The sequence below is a fragment of the Amblyraja radiata genome, chromosome 29, assembly GCF_010909765.2.
Source record: "Amblyraja radiata isolate CabotCenter1 chromosome 29, sAmbRad1.1.pri, whole genome shotgun sequence".
In the NCBI taxonomy this organism is placed as follows: Eukaryota; Metazoa; Chordata; class Chondrichthyes; order Rajiformes; family Rajidae; genus Amblyraja; species Amblyraja radiata.
In genome coordinates this window covers 31,835,935-31,853,603 of record NC_045984.1, presented here as the reverse complement: position 1 = coordinate 31,853,603, position 17,669 = coordinate 31,835,935, and the positions used below count along the sequence as shown (strand labels likewise).

At 50.0% G+C, this 17,669-nt stretch overlaps 1 long non-coding RNA gene across 1 annotated transcript; it reads right to left on the bottom strand.

The window, feature by feature from the left end:
• Positions 1-7,771: 7,771 nt before the first annotated feature.
• Positions 7,772-11,160, bottom strand: LOC116989623. The gene is made up of 3 exons (XR_004416275.1): positions 11,063-11,160; positions 9,303-9,416; positions 7,772-8,131 (listed from the first exon to the last, which is right to left on the bottom strand). It is a non-coding gene; the product is annotated as an uncharacterized LOC116989623 (long non-coding RNA).
• Positions 11,161-17,669: the final 6,509 nt, after the last annotated feature.

The window sequence follows — 17,669 nt, the reverse complement described above, 5'->3', positions numbered from 1 at the left end:
AGGTGTGGGGGGTGGGTGACAGGGTGTGGAGAATGGGTGTGGTAAAGTTAGTGATAGTATGGGTTTGATTGGGGAAGGGCTGTGGGCTAGATGTTCGGGAGGGAGTGAGGAATGGGGGGGGGGGTGGAAAGAGTTGTGGGGGAGGGAATCCTTGGGATGGCGACTTGTGGACCCAGCCCAGACCATCACACAAACCAACCTCACTTCCATTGACTCCATCTACACCTCACGCTGCCTCGGCAAGGCCAGCAGCATCATCAAGGACCAGTATCACCCCGGTCACTCGCTCTACTCCCCTCTCCCATCGGGCAAGAGGTACAGAAGTGTGAAAACGAACGCACACCTCCAGATTCAGGGACAGTTTCTTCCCAGCTGTTATCGGGCAACTGAATCATCCTACCACAACCAGAGAGCGGTGCTGAACTACTATCTAACTCTTTGGTGACCCTCGGACTATCCTTGATCGGACTTTACTGGCTTTCCCTTATCATGTATCTAAATGCTGTAAATGACTCGATTGTAATCATGTATTGTCTTTCCACTGACTGGTTAGCACGCAACAAAAAGCTTTTCACTGTACCTCGGTACACGCGACCATACCCTGATCTCAACTGAACTAGGGGGAGAGGTGGGTGATTTGTGGGGGGCATGTGGGCAGGGAGGATGGGGAGCTGGCTGGCGGCAAAGCTTGTTGGGAGAGTTCGGGTCAGTAGACATCCTGGTCGGTTATGTGAGAAGGGTTGTATGAAAGATCAGGAGGATGTGTAGAATGGAGGTACAGATGCTGGTTTACACTGAGGATAGTACTGGAGCAGTAACTCAGCGGGCCAGGCAGCATCTCTGGAGGGATAGGATGGGTGACGTTTTGGGTCGGGATCTTCCTCAGGCTGAGGGGAGGGACAGGGAGGTTATTAGATGATAGGAAAATAGAAATGTCTGAATATCCTGTTGTGCCCTTTAAATCCCAAGGCAGACCTTGAAGGATGGACAACTCCTATCTGAAGTGAAGGCAGTGGTTGGTGGTTATAAACAGAATGATGATCCTCTAGATGTGACCCTCGAGACAACTTTGTCGTGAAGATCTTTCCCCACAGTTCTGCTCCACCTGAACGGTTCTGCTGAGGTGTGAATGGACCAGTGACACCTCAGCCATGGCCAGCATCCTTGGCACGCCCTTGTTCAATGAGTTGGCATTGAGACTGCAAGCCAGGCTTGGTTGGGTGGCAAGGGTGCGGTGATGTGGAAATGCATAGAGGCGTGGGGCACGGAATGGGAAACGAACCACCGCGGATATCGGTCCCGTTACCTAGCCTGTCCCGTTCTAGACGTTACACCTCATGTCCACCACCCTTGTACCCACATCACACTGCCCTCTGCATTGTTACATCAATGTTACAATCGCTGCAAACTTCAACTAATATTCCTGTTCACCAACGCTATCAACCGTTATCACAAATGCTGGCAGACAAAAATGCTGGAGTAACTCAGCGGGTGAGGCAGCATCTATGGAGCAAAGGAATAGGTGACGTTTCGGGTCGAGACCCTTAAGGGTGAGGCAGCATCTATGGAGCGAAGGAATAGGTGACATTTCGGGTCGAGACCCTTCCGGGTCTCGACCCGAAACGTCACCTATTCCTTCACTCCATAGATGCTGCCTCACCCCAGCTGAGTATCTCCAGCATTTTTGTCTACCTTCGATTTTTTTCCAGCATCTGCAGTTCCTTCTTAAACACTAAACGCTGGAGTAAGTGGAGTACCTCCTCCAATCTCTGCCATCTTAGTGATGGCACTGCCAGGTACTGTTGCCCAGGGCACTCCAAGATGCAGAGACCTTGGGTAGGCACTCAATGCTGGAGTGACTCAGCGGGTCGAACAGCATCTCTGGAGAAAAGGAATAGGTTTTGGTGGATCAAGACAACACACGGTTGATTTGAATCAAATGAGATTCATCGATCACGTTCTTGACAATTGCCACTGAAAACACAACTGACCATAAGGGTGGTCTCATAATGACTGAAGGGCAGAGACCTGAAAACCGGGCGAAAACACGACCCTTCCCAGAATCACGTGCGCGCGGATTCCGACCACAGGGTTCATAGAAACATAGAAAATAGGTGCAGGAGTAGGCCATTCGGCCCTTCGAGCCTGCACCGCCATTCAATATGATCATGGCTGATCATCCAACTCAGTATCCCGTACCTGCCTTCTCTCCATACTCCCTCTTAAATATAGCCAATGAACAGGCCTCAACTACCTTCTGTGGCAGAGAATTCCACAGATTCACCACTCTCTGTGTGAAAAATGTTTTTCTCATCTCGGTCCTAAAAGATTTCCCCCTTATCCTTAAACTGTGACCCCTTGTTCTGGACTTCCCCAACATCGTGAACAATCTTCCTGCATCTAGCCGGTCCAACCCCTTAAGAATTTTGTAAGTTTCTATAAGATCTCCCCTCAATCTTCTAAATTCTAGCGAGGACAAGCCAAGTCTATCCAGTCTTTCTTCATATGAAAGTCCTGACATCCCAGGAATCAGTCTAGTGAGCCTTCTCTGTTCTCCCTCTACGGCAAGAATGTCTTTCCTCAGATTAGGAGACCAAAACTGTACGCAATACTCCAGGTGTCTGGGATGGTGTTCTGGCGGCGGTGACCTGAGTCCGGGGTTCGGCCGCGGGCCAGCGGCTGTGTCAGCAGAACTGGTGGACGGCAGCTTCGACCACCCCGGGGCCGCGGTGTGAATTATTGCTGGTCCACGCTCTCAGCGGCAATGGATTTAATATGTGTGTGTGTATTTTTTTTAAACCTGATTCATTTTATAATAAAATATCACAACCTATTAAAAAAACGGGTCTCAAATCAGATTTTCTTGCTTCCACTTTATTAGAACTCTTGTTATTCCCAAAACCACGCCTGGATATCTATCTATCTATCTATCTATCTATCTATCTATCTATCTATCTATCTATCTATCTATCTATCTATCTATCTATCTATCTATCTATCTATCTATCTATCTATCTATCTATCTATTCTATCTATCTATTCTATTAATATATAAAACTGTGTGCCTGTCGCCTGCCGTCCGTCCGGCTGCCGACTGCCTTTCTTCCTTTTGATTCGTTCCATCGTGTGATGTCACAATGCCCAATACTCGCAGATGTCCAATCGGAATGGAGCCATTTACATGGACTGCTGCTGGCCGCCTTTCTTCCTTTGATTCACTGCAACTCCGAAACCAGACGCAGAATCGCCGACATCTTTTCCATTTCGGTAGAGATTTCACTTTTCTTTCTAAGTATCCGCTCCTCATTACATTTCGTCGTGTTTAAGTACACGTTTTTAATCAAAACTTATCCCCCCCCCCCCCCCAATATTTCAAAAATAAACTGGCTTCTCACCCATAGAAGCAGCACCAGCCCCAGCCCCGATGAACGTTCCATTGTGTGATGTCACAATGCCCGATGCTCACAGATGTCCAATCGGAACTTAAGAGGGAGTTAGATGTGGCCCTTGTGGCCAAAGGGATCAGGGGATATGGAGAGAAGGCAGGTACAAGATACTGAGTTGGATGATCAGCCATGGTCATATTGAATGGTGGTGCAGGCTCAAAGGGCCGAATAGCCTACTCCTGCACTTAATTTCTATGTTTCCCTCTCCTCACCCCTCTCCCTCTCCCACCCATCCCTCTCTCCCCCACCCCCCTTCCCTCTCTACCCCACCCCCTTCCCTCTCTCCCCCCGCCCCCTTCGCCCTACCCCTCTGTCCCTCTTCCACCACTCCCACTAGCGCTCCCTCCCCACTCTCCCACTTCTCTCCCCTTACACCACCCCTCTCCCTCCCCCACCCCTCTCTCTTCCCCTCCCTTTCCCTCTCTCCCCCACCCCTTCCTCCTACCCCTCTGTTCCTCTTCCACCACTCCCCCGTCCCTCTTCCACCACTCCCGCTACCCCTCCCTCCCTCCCCACTCTTCCACTTCTCTCCCCCTTCTCTCCTCCCCCCTCCCTTTCCTTACCCCTCTCCCTCTCCCATCCCTCTCTCCCCCACCCCCCTTCCCTCTCTACCCCACCCCCTTCCCTCTCTCGCCCCGCCCCCTTCCCCCTACCCCTCTGTCCCTCTTCCACCACACCCCCTACCTCTCCCTCCCCACTCTTCCACTTCTCTCCCCTTACCCCACACCTCTTCCTCCACCACCCCTCTCTCTTCCCTTCCCTTCCCCTCTCTCCCCCACCCCTTCCCTACCCTCGGTCCACCACTCCCCCGTCCCTCTTCCACCACTCCCGCTACCCTCTACCCCTCCCTCCCTCCCTCCCTCCCCTCCTCTCCCCCCTCTCCCTCTCCCTCCCCCACCCGCCTTCCCTCTCTCCCCCACCCCCCTTCCCTCTCTACCCCACCCCCTTCCGTATCTCCCCCGCCCCCTTCCCCTCTGTCCGTCTTCCATCACTCCCCCAACCCCTCTCCTCCTCCCTCCCCACTCTTCCTCTTCTCTCCCCCCTTCCCCTCCTCTCTCCCCACTCCTTCCCCTCTCTCCCCCCACCACTCTTCCCCTCCCTCCATCCTCCCCTCCCCCACGTCTCTCTCCCCATCCCCCTCTCTCACCTCCTACCCCGCTCTCCTTTCCCCCCCAAATCTGTCCTGTTTCCTCCTCCTCCACTCCCCACCCTCCCCTCTTCTCACCTCCCCTCCCCCCACCTGTGTGTTTGAGGGGTGGTTAATGTGAGTGTGATGCCGCATCTTATAGAAACCGATGTTGGGGAAGTCCAGAACAAGGGGTCACAGTTTAAGGATAAGGGGGAAATCTTCTAGGACCGAGATGAGAAAAACATTTTACACACAGAGAGTGGTGAATCTCTGGAATTCACTGCCACCATGAAGGTAGTTGAGGCCAGTTCATTGGCTATATTTAAGAGGGAGTTAGATGTGGCCCTTCTGGCTAAAGGGATCAGGGGGTATGGAGAGAAGGCAGGTACAGGATACTGAGTTGGATGATCAGCCATGATCATATTGACTGGAGGTGCAGGCTCGAAGGGCCGAATGGCTTACTCCTGCACCTGATTTCTATGTTTCTAAGTTTCCCTCTTATCACCCCCCTCCCTCTCCCACCCATCCCTCTCTCCCCCACCCCCCTTCACTCTCTACCCTATCCCCTTCCCTCTCTCCCCCCGCCCACTTCCCCCTACCCCTCTGTCCCTCTTCCACCACTCCCCTACCCCTCCCTCCCCACTCTTCCACTTCTCTCCATCACACCACCCCTTTCCCTCCCCCACCCCTCTCTCTCCCCCTCACTTCCCCCTCCCTCCCCTCTCCACCCCCACCACTTCCCCCTACCCCTCTGACCCTCCCCACTCTTCCACCTCTCCCCCCTCCCACTATCCCTCCCCACTCTTTCCCCCCTCTCCCTCCACCTCTCTCCCCCTCCCTCCACACTCTTCCCCCTCCCTCCACACTCTTACCCCTCCCTCCTCCCCTCCCTCCCCATCCCCCCCCCCCTCACCCACATCTCTCTCTCCATCCCCCTCTCTCACCCCCTACCCGCTCTCCTTTCCCTCCCAAATCTGTCCCTTTTCCTCTTCCTCTCCCCTCCCTCCCCTCTTCTCACCCCCCCTCCCCCCACCTGTGTGTTTGGGGGGGGGTTAATGTGAGTGTGATGCCTCAGCCCCCCCCCCCCCCCCCCCCCGCAAACGCCGTTGGGGAAACAGACCCTACGGGTCTGCACTTGGTCTAGTATATATATATATATGTGTGTGTGTGTATATATATATATATGTGTGTGTGTGTGTGTGTGTGTGTGTGTGTGTGTGTGTATATATATATATATATATATATATATATATATATATGTGTGTGTGTGTGTGTATATATATATGTGTGTTTGTGTGTGTGTCTATATATATATATGTGTGTGTGTGTACTCTTATCTATCATACTGTGTGTGTGTTGGTGTGTGTCTGTCTCTCTCATCTGTGGTGTGTGTCTCTCTCTACTCTCTGTGTGTGTGTGTCTCTCTCTCTGTGTGTGTGTGTCTCTCTCTATATGTGTGTGTGTGTGTGTGTGTGTGTGTGTATGTATATATATATGTGTGTAACCTTTTTCTCCTGGTTATTATGTTGTTTACAGAGTACTATATTTACATTTTCATAACACACTCCTGACTGTTGAAATCAGTGTTACAGTGAAGGGCCGGTCCCACTATGGCGACCTTATTAGTGAGTTTAGGAGAGTCTGCGCTCGCCACAAGCTCACAGCATGGTTGACACATGGCCGTAGGTGGTCACTGGTGAGTCTCCTTCATGGTCGAGAGGAGTTCCCGCATAGTTTGGTCGCGGAATATTTTTCAACACGTTGAAGTGTTTTCTGCAAGCAAACATTTGTCGGCGTGGAGAAAATCGATACTTTTGAACTCGTGGTGCAGTGGTAGTGGGGTCGCCATGTCGTTGTAGGTAGTCGTGATGGCCGTAGGTAATCTCTTTTGCTGACCGGGCATATTAAACTCATTGGGGGGAAAAAACTTAAGCACGAGATTTCAGAACCAAGGAAAACTGACCGGTAATGTTAAATGCCCGCTAAACTTCACAGCTGTGTATCTCTGGCTTGAGGATATGCAGTTTAGTTTAGAGATACAGCGCGGAAACAGGCCCTTCGGCCCACTGGGACCACGCCCACCAGCATCTCACCCCATGCACTAGCACTATCCTACACACGCTGGGGCCAATTTACAATTTTTACCAAAGCCAATTTAACCTGCAAACCTGTACGTCTTCAGAGTGTGGGAGGAAACCAGAGCAAACCCAGGCTGTCACAGGGAGAATGGAAAAACTCCACACAGGCAGCACCTGCAGTCGGGATCGAACCCAGGTCTCTGGCGCTGTGCGGCAGCAACTCGACGGCTTAATATGTGTTGCATATAGCAAGAACAAAGTAGAAAATAAATACTCCACTGTTATAATTTTATTACAAATCAGGTAACAAACAAATTCCTCACCAAACCATTGATTCTGACGCCATTTTACATTATATAAATCAATTTATTAACCTGAGGATAAAATAATTCCATCAACCAGAGTTTTTCCTGTTGCCATTAATATCCAAGAATCGCTCACATCTCACATGGAATTTTTTTTTTTTTTAATGTTGCAGATGATGAAAATTTGAAACACATGAACATATACGTCAGCAAGGAGAATGCTTTGCCATTCAGCGTGATCATGTCTGAACTTGGCTGGTCTGGCATCTGAAGAAGGGTCTCGACCCAAAACGTCACCCATTCCTTCTATCCAGAGATGCTGCCTGTTCCAGCCGCTGAGTTAACTCCAGCATTTTGTGTCTATCTGGTCTGGCCAAGGTTTCACACTGTGTCAACCCATGGTCCTCGATTCCCAAAAATATATCTTCCTCCTTTGTAATTGCTTCCAGCTCCCCACCCTCCACAACCAAGGGATCAGGTGGTATGGAGAGAAGGCAGGGATGGGATACTGAGTTTGGATGATCAACCATGATCATATTGAATGGCGGTGCAGGCTCGAAGGGCCGAATGGCCTACTCCCGCACCTATTTTCTATGTTTCTATCTAACCCCTTTGGTGCTGAGAATTCATCACCCTCTCTGTTAAGTTCATTAGGGATTGGAGTAGAATTAGGCCATTCGGCCCATCAAGTCTACTGCACCATGGCTGATCTATCTCTCCCTCCTAACCCCATTCTATTTCAATTCAATTCAACTTTAATGTCATTGCACAAATACTGAGTATCGGTACAACGAAATGCTCCTGCCTTCTCCCCATAATCCCTGACACCCGTACCAATCAAGAATCTAATCATTTTAACAGATTTAATTAACAGAAGAATTACCAGTTAACATCTCAAGTTAAAGACCCTGCTTCAGATCTTCAATGGACGCTGAGTATTTTCAGCTTTTGGGGAGTTTCCAGTGTTATATTAGATTTCCAACATAGGCATAAATATTTAAATAAGTGCCCGTCAAGCTTGGAGTCTTATACTGGCTAATTTGGTTCCAATGCACCTTGGACAGTAGGACAGAGTTAGCACAGAGGAATCAAAGTTCGATTTTCGATGCTGAGAGCAAATGAAGAATCCAAAATATCCTGCACTGTTCTCGTGGTGCAATCAGAGGGACGACCCTAAAAATGAAACAAAAAGTTGTAAAGTTGTCATGCTGTACAGGAGCAGAGTTTGGTCCACATTGTGCAGAGAGTCTGTGTTGCTTTGTCCCGTTCTAGTTAGTCCCACCCTTTCCTCAAATTTTCCCACGGGTCTGACAATAGTTTTTTTCAATTATTTTCATGAGTCATAGGAGCAAAATTAAGGGCCTGTCCCACTGTACAAGACAATTCACAAGTTTTCCCCTGATTCGAACTCGCAGAATGTCCGTAATGAATCCGTAGCAGGCCGTGGATGTCCCGTAATGCCAGCCGCAGGTACTCGGGGCATCAGGTAATCGGGACTCGGGGGCATCAGGTAAGTCGGGACGTTTTTTCATCCTGATGAAGAATGTCCACGAGTAAAAAATAGTCGGGATGACTCGTACAGTGGGACAGACCCTTTAGGCTAATCGGACCATCGAGTCTACTCCGCCATTCAATCATGGCTGATCTATCTCTATCTAACCCCATTCTCCTGCCTTCTCCCCATAACCTTTGACACCCGTATTCATTTCAGACGATGCTCAAGACTGTTTAATTTAGTTTAGTTTAGAGATACAGTGCCACTTAGGAAACCTGAATGGAAACCTCTGGAGACTTTGTGACCCACCCAAGATTTCCGTGCAGTTCCCGGAGGTTTTTGTCAGTATCCCTACCTGCTTCCACTACCTGCAACCTCCGGCAACCGCCTGCAACCTCCGGGAACCGCACGGAAACCTTAGGTGGGGCGCAAAGTCTCCAGAGGTTTACGTTCAGGTTTCCTAAGTGGCACAGGGGCATTAGTGTGCGGGGATAGCTGCGGACTCGGTGGGCTGAAGGGCCTTTTTCCGCGCTTCAGAGGTTTCCGTTCAGGTTTCCTGAGTGGGACAGGGGCATAACACTATCCTACACACACACACGGGACAATGTACATAGACACCAAGCCAATTAACCTACAAACCTGCACGTCTTTGGAGTGTGGGAGGAAACCGAAGATCTCGGAGAAAACCCACGCAGATCACGGGGAGACAAAGTACAGACAGCGCCCGTGGTCGGGATCGAACCCGGGTGCCCGGCGCTGCAAGGCAGCGACTCTACCGCTGCGCCACTGTGGCCACCCTCTCTGAGGTGATTGTTGGAAGGGGGAATGGCTGGGTACGAGGATGCTTACCTCTAAATGTACAGTCGCAGGCCGGAGAAGACGGCGACCATGAGCCACCAGGGATGTTTCTTGTGTATAGAGCCCACATGGTTACACGCCTGGAGAAGCTGGGTACAATTCTCTCTGGAAAAAAAAGGTAATGTTGCAGTTGTATGAGACGTTGGCGAGGCCGCATTTAGAATATCGCGTTCCGTTCTGGGCACCGTGGAAAGGTAGACAAAAATGCTGGAGAAACTCAGCGGGTGAGGCAGCATCTATGGAGCGAAGGAATAGGTGACGTTTCGGGTCGAGACCCTTCCGGGTCTCGACCCGAAACGTCACCTATTCCTTCGCTCCATAGATGCTGCCTCACCCGTAAGGGTCTCGACCCGAAACGTCACCTATTCCTTCGCTCCATAGCTGCTGCCTCCATAGATGCTGAGTTTCTCCAGCATTTTTGTCTACCTTCGATTTTCCACCATTTGAGGCTCCTTCTTAAACATGTTATAGGAAAGATGTTGTCCAGCTTGAAAGGGTTCAGAGAAGATTTACGAGGATGGTGCCAGGACTAGAGGGTGTGAGCTATAGGGAGAGGTTGTGTAGGCTGGGTCTCTATTCCTTGGAGCGCAAGAGGATGAGGGGAGATCTTATAGAGGTTTACAAAAGCATGAGAGGAATAGATCGGGTAGACGCACAGAGTCTCTTACCCAGAGTAGGTGAATCGAGGACCAGAGGACATAGGTTGAAGGTGAAGGAATCCGAGGGGTAACCTTTTCACACAAAGGGTGGTGGGTGTATGGAACGAGCTGCCAGAGGAGGTAGTTGAGGCAGGGACTATCCCATCGTTTAAGAAGCAGTTAGACGGGTACATGGATAGGACGAGTATGGAAGGATATGGACCAAGCGCAGGCAAGTGGGACTGGTGTTGCTAGGGCAATGTTTAAGAAAGGACTGCAGATGCTGGTAAAATCGAAGGTAGACACAAAATGCTGGGGAAACTCAGCGGGTAAAGCAGCATCTATGGAGCGAAGGAATAGGCGACGTTTCAGGTCGAGACCCTTCTTCGGACTGATGTCAGGGGTGGGGGTAGGACAAAGGAAGAAAGTGGGCGCAGACAGTAGGACTAGTGGGAGAACTGGGAAGTCAGAGGGGAAGGAGAGAGAGAGAGAGAGAAAGAACAAGTGCAACCTGAAGTTAGAGAGGTCAACGTTCATGCCGCTGGGGTGTAAACATTCACATTCACTTCACTTTTTATATTCGTTTTATTGAAGTTTCTGTCACTCCATGTTGCTTCAGAGACATGGGATGGGTGTCATTGTTGGACGAGTTGCCAGAGGCGGTAGTCGAGGCAGGGACTATAGAAGCATAGAAAATAGGTGCAGGAGTAGGCCATTCGGCCCTTCGAGCCTGCACCGCCATTCAATATGATCATGGCTGATCATCCAACTCAGTATCCTGTGCCTGCCTTCTCTCCATACCCCCTGATCCCTTTAGCCACAAGGACTATCCCAACATTTAAGAAACAGTTAGACAGGTACATGGATAGGACAGGTTTGGAGCGACATGGGCCAAACTCAGACAGATGGGACGAGTGTAGCTGGGACATGTTGGCCGGTGTGAGCAAGTTGGGCTGAACGGCCAGTTTCCACACTGTATCACTCTATGACCCTATGGTCGGTGTGGGCAAGTTGGGCTGAAGGGCCTGTTTCCACACTGTATCACTCTATGGTATTAGGTGACAGGGAGCTCCAGCTGCAAATCCCATGTAAATGGACCTTGTTGTCACTCACCTCTCCAGTTTGCACTTGTTGATCTCCTCAGTCTTCATTTGTATTTGTTCGATGCTTCTGCTCAGATTTCCGTCACACTCCTTCAACTGCTCTTTGTAACTCTGAACTTCCGCTGCCGAGCACAAATATCACCATTAACACAGACAGCAGGAAAATCCTGACATTATACAAGTGCACAAGATGGAAGAGGAGACTGAGGAAAGAAGAGAGACCTCGCTGTGAACCTGTGTAGAACGGAACTGCAGATGCTGGTTCACACCCAAGATAAACACAAAGTGCTGGAGTAACTCAGCGGGCCAGGCAGCATCTGTGGAGAACATGGATAGGTGACGTTTCACAGAGTGCTGGAGTAACTCAGCGGGTCAGGCAGCATCTGTGGAGAACATGGATAGGTGACGTTTCACAGTGCTGGAGTAACTCAGCAGGTCAGGCAGCATCTGTGGAGAACATGGATAGGTGACGTTTCCTGCCGGGTTTCTGAACAACCCCTAAATATCACCCATCTTCTTTCTCCAGAGATGCTGCCTGACCCGCTGAGTTGCTCCAGCACTCTGTGTCTGAGGTGTGAACCTAGCAGGTGTGGGTAGAGTCCCTGTTTAATATTTCACGACCCTCTTCGCATAGGGTGGTGTGGATGCAGCTGTAATTAAATGAGTGTTGGATGGGATAGGTGAAGAAAAAGAGGCATTAAAACCTTAATCACTTTTGAAAATGCATACGTCACCAACATTTATAGAGCCCCAGTCATAGTCATTCAGCGTTGATACAGGCCCTTCGGCCCAACTTGTCCGCACCTTGCCCAACATGCTCATATACACTAGTAATAAGGAGTACAATTAGGCCATTCGGCCCATCAAGTCTACTCCTCCATTCAATCTATCTCTCCCTCCTAACCCCATTCTCCTGCCTTCTCCCCATAACCCCTGACACCCGTACCAATAAAGAATCTATCTATCTCTGCCTTAAAAATATCCACTGACTTATGACCTCCACAGCCGTCTGTGGCAAAGAATTCCACAGATTCACCACCAGATTCTGACTGAAAAAAATTCTCCTCATCTCCTTCCTAAAAGAACGTTCTTATAAGTATAGGATTAGTGTAAATAGGGGATGGCGAATGGCATCATGGTGAAATCGGTGTCTCATGTTTGTTTGACGACAACCACTTTGCTACAGGATCACCACTGATTTCCGGCACGCGTGGTTCGATACCAGCTTATCCAACAATACAATATCATAATCGGGCCACACGGTGGCGCTGCGGTGGAGTCGCTGCCTCACAGCGCCAGTGACCCGGGTTCGATCCTGACTACGGGTGCTGTCTGCACGGAGTTCGTAGATAATGGGCAATAGACAATAGGTGCAGGAGTAGGCCATTCGGCCCTTCGAGCCAGCACCGCCATTCAATGTCATCATGGCTGATCATCCACAATCAGTACCCCGTTCCTGCCTTCTCCCCATATCCCCTGACTCCGTTATTTTTAAGAGCCCTATCTAGCTCTTGAAAGCATCCAGAGAACCTGCCTCCACCGCCCTATGAGGCAGAGAATTCCGCATGGATTGTACGCTCTCCATGTGTTTCCTTCGGGTGCTCCGGTTTCCTCCCACACTCCAAAGACGTACAGGTTTGTAGGTTGTAGTGTAAGTGTGCTGGGATCGCAGGGCGGTGCAGACTCGGTGGGCCGAAGGTCTTGTTTCCGCACTGTATTTCTAAACTAACCTACACTAAGAGCGGTCGTGTGTGTTGTAAATATGTTGGTCTTCCTTACCAGTCAGGTTGGCGATGATGTTTTGCAGCTCTCCCACTTGATCCTCGTCCCCCTGCACCATCTAGAAACAAGACACAGGTTATGGATGCATCAAAGCCATTATTTTGACACTAAGTGTTGGAGTCAGGCAGCATCTCTGGAGAAAAAGGATGGGTGACATTTCGGGTCGAGACCCTTCTTCTGATTCTGGCGGCACGATGGCGCAGCGGTAGAGTTGCTGCCTCACAGCGCCAGAGACCCGGGTTCTATCCCGACTTACCGGCGCTGTCTGTACGGAGTTTGTACGTTCTCCCCGTGACCTGCGTGGGTTTTCGCCGAGATCTTCAGTTTCCTCCCACACTCCAAAGACGTACAGGTTTGTATGTTAATTGGCAAGTATAAGTGTGTAAATTGTCCCTAGTGTGTGTAGGATAGTGTTAGTGTGCGGGGATCGCTGTTCAGAGCGGACTCGGTGGGCCGAAGGGCCTGTTTCCACACTGTATCTCTAAACTAAACATTGAACCATTGGTAACGTCCAACAGTAGGCTAATTTATCTTTAACCCTCAGTCTGAATCCTGAGAACATTCATTCATTCCTAGCTATCGCTCTCCCGGGAGCTGAGTTCTGCTTCTTCTTTCGTGTGGCGTGCACAGCCTAAAGTTGTTGGACAACTTGTTCTATTTGACCTTCCGTTTGTGCACGTCGAGTTGATTGCATTTAGTCGAAACAGGGCGGACCACGTGAAGGTTGCAATCTTCCACCCCGAGAGCTGGGTAGAGATGCGCTGAGTCAGCACTGACTAGGGAGTAAATGCATTGTACAACTAACGGCGAAACTGTGCCTGCATCCCAACAAAAACATGATAAGTCATGTAACAAAAACAGGAAATGGTATCCAGCAGTCACCACACGGTTTATGCAGAGAGAACTGTGCCTCCCATTCCGAATCCGCCCTTCCTGTCCTGGGCCTCCTCCATGGCCAGAGTGAGTCCCACCGTAAATTGGAGGAGCAGAACCTCATATTTCACTTGGGTAGTTTACACCCCAGCGGTATGAACATTGACTTCTCCAATTTCAGGTAGTCCCTGCTTTCTCCCTCCTTCCCCTCCCCTCCCCAGCTCCCCCACAGCCCACCGTCTCTGCCTCTTCCTTTCATCTACCTGCCCCACCCCCACATCTGTCGAGACCCTTAAGGGTGAGGCAGCATCTATGGAGCGAAGGAATAGGTGACGTTTTGGGTCGAGACCCTTCTGGAAACTCAGCTGGTGAGGCAGCATCTATGCAGCGAAGGAATAGGTGACGTTTTGGGTCGAGACCCTTCCTCGCCCGCTGAGTTTCTCCAGCATTTTTGTCTGTCTTCAAGTACTTGGTCAGACCCAAATTGGAGTATCGTGGAGCCGTGTGGGATCCTTTCAACAACAACAACAAGATCACCCTGGAGAAGGTACAACTCAGAGCAGCCCGCTTTGTATGTCATGGTTACAAGCGGAAAGCAAGTGTGAATAATACGCTGACTTCTCTCGGATGGGATACCCTAGACCTCCGCATAATCAGGCTAAGACATTGCAATTTTGCAAGCAGATTTACAAAATCACACCATCAAATCTCCCCTCATCCCAGCGCATCGACTGCCATGAAACAAGACAAAATAACGCTCCCTACATCATCAACTCACTACATTTCAATAAACGTGGCTACCAATATTCCCTTTGCCCAAGGACGATAAGGGAATGGAATAAGGGGGGGGGGGTAAGGGGGGGTATAAGGGGGGAAGTAAGGGCGGTAAGGGGCGAGGGTTATGGGGGTGAGGGGGGGGAGCGGTTCGGGGAGAAGGGGGGGAAGGGGGGGGGGGGGTAAGGAGGGGTTAAGGGGGGTATGAGGGGGGGTTCGCTTTGGAAAATCTCTGGAGCGAACTAAGGAATGGGTGAAGTTTCAGGTCGAGACCCTTCTTCAGGCTGAGGGTGAGGGTCGGGGGGGGAGAGGGGTAAGTGGTTAATTCCGACACAGATCATGGCGGCATCTTTGTCCAACTCACCGCTTGATTCTGAATGTCCAGGCACGGAGATGGGGTCACAAGGTGAGGTAAAGCCCAACCTATCCCAATCCCTAGCGCCACATACGCCGCACACACTACACAGACTATGAGTATTCCCACTGGCTGTTTCCTGTTTCCAATAATTATCTCGAGCATCTCGTCCTTCTCGTCCGGAGCGCCGCCCGTAACTGAAGAGTTGCTTCAATGATAGCAGGGTTTTGTTTTTTCAAACTGCAAATGAAAAACTGATTCTGGTATTTACATGAAATCACGTGGCTCCCCCGCGTTTCCGTTTTTCTTGTTAGACCGGGTTCCTGATTGACAAATGCGGAAGTGGATTTTAGCGGCAGGTCACTCGGGGACCACATAGGGTTTAAAACCAAATTCAGCCCCAATCAACCCCACGTTATTGATCCGATGTTCAACTCCACAATGGTTAAGAAGAAACTGCAGATGCTGGAAAATGGAAGGTAAGTAAGTAAGTAAGTAAACTTTATTTATATAGCGCATTTTAAGACAATTTGCATTGACCCCAAAGCGCTTCACATAATTTAAATAATAATAAGTTCCATAGAAAAAGGTTTTAAAAAAAAAAAAATGAATAAAAATGGACACAACATATTAAAGAGTTCAACACAAACATCCCCCCACAGCAGAATCAAAACATTTCCACTGCGGGGGAAAGGCACCAGAAAGTTAAGTCCTCTTCCTCTGTGAAACATCCCGAGGTCAGGCCCCATCTGTGGCCGTGCAGCCAGTCCGATGATTTTCAGGGCCCTCTTGCCGTAAAGATGAAACATCGGCGTCGGGTGAAACATTCCTCAGCGGCTTGGAAAAGTCTGGAGCGGCTGTCCCCTCCCCGGAGACCGGAGACCGCGGCACTCGTAGTCCTCCGGCCGCGCCGGCTGGAGCTCCGACCCCGGCGAACTCGATCTCTGGCTCTGCGCCGCTCCAAATCCAAATCCAGCGCCGCCCGCGGCCGAACGCCCGCAGCCACAGCTCCGCGATGTTGGAAGTCGGCGACCAAAGCGCTCCGGAGCTTACCGCACGGCGACCCGGTAGGCATCGCCCGCTCCTTGTTGGTATCCCAGCGCTGCGCCACCGCCGCCGAAGCTGTAGTCCCAGCCGGTCCCGACAGGAAAACGCCGCTCCACTTTCGGTGGTAGGCCGCGAGGACGGGGCGAAGAAACAGCACGGAGGGATGCTGCCTCTCCGACCAGGTAGGGGACTAAGAATAAAGTTTCCCCCTTCCCCACCCCCACCCCCCCACATAGAAGACCTCCACTAACATAAAATAAAATAAAGAAAGGTGTAGAGGTAGACAAAAATGCTGGTGGAACTCAGCGGGGTGAGGCAGCATCTATGAAGCGAAGGGATAGGTGACGTTTCGGGTCGAGACCCTTAAGGGTCAAGACCCGAAATGTCACCTATCCCTTCGCTCCACAGATGCTGCCTCACCCTTAAGGGTCTCGACCCGAAACGTCACCTATCCCTTCGCTCCACAGATGCTGCCTCACCCCGCTGAGTTCCTCCACCATTTTTGTCTACCATGAACTCCACAAATAATGACTTCCACAAAGATCTCCACATAACCATATCTAACACTAGTCCCACCTGCCTGCATTTGACCCATATCTCCTTCTACACCTGTCCTATCCATGTACCTGTCTAAATCCATGTGTGATGTTCCCTGCCTCAACTACCTGCTCTGGCAGTTTGACACAAAACGCTGGGGTAACTCAAATTCAAGTTCAAGTGAGTTTATTGTCATGTGTCCCTGTATAGGACAATGAAATTCTTGCTTTGCTTAAGCACACAGAACATAGTAGGCATTTACTACAAAACAGATAAGTGTGTCCATATACCATAATATAAATATATACACACATGAATAAATAAACTGATAAAGTGTCTTCTTACCCACCACCCCACCTCCTGGCCCCTCAGATCGGCCGACTTGGGGCTGCTGAATATCCCACGGTCTAGGCATAAGCTCAGGGGCGACCGCGCCTTTGCGGTTGCAGCCCCTAGACTGTGGAACAGCATCCCCTTTCCCATCAGAACTGACCCCTCCATCGACTCTTTTAAGTCAAGACTAAAGACTTATCTATAATCCCAAGCCTTTCCTGACGTCCTCTGAGCGAGGGCTACATGTATATATGTATGTGGTTTGTTTTGTTGTGCTATTCTTATAACAAATGTAAAGCACTTTGGCCAACGAGAGTTGTTTTTTTTAATGTGCTATATAAATAAATGTGACTCGACTTGACTTGACATGACCTGACTCATGATTTTATACACCTCTCATCGGTCCTCGCCCCTCATCCTCCTGCGCTCCAAGGAATGGAGTCCCGGCTTACTCAACCCCTCCCCATAGCTCAGACGCTGGTAAAACCTAGTGCATTAGGTCAAACTCAGTGGGTTAGAAGGCAGAGGAAGAAGAAACAACGTTTTATTGTTTAGGTCAGTGACCCTTCATTAGAACTGGTAAAAAAAATTAATGTACAAAACTGCATCAAATCTTTTTTATCCCAAAATACGGGAATCAAAAACCAGAGGTCATAGGTTTAAGGTGAAGGGGAATCTGAGGGGTAACTTTTTCACACAAAGGGCGGTGGGTGTATGGAACAGCTGCCAGAGGAGGTAGTTGGGGCTGGGACTAACGCAATGTTGAAGAGACAGTTAGACAGGTACATGGATAGGACAGGTACACAAAAATGCTGGAGAAACTCAGCGGGTGCAGCAGCATCTATGGAGCGAAGGAAATAGGCGACGTTTCGGGCCGAAACCCTTCTTCAGACTTCTCCTTCTTAAATGCATGGAT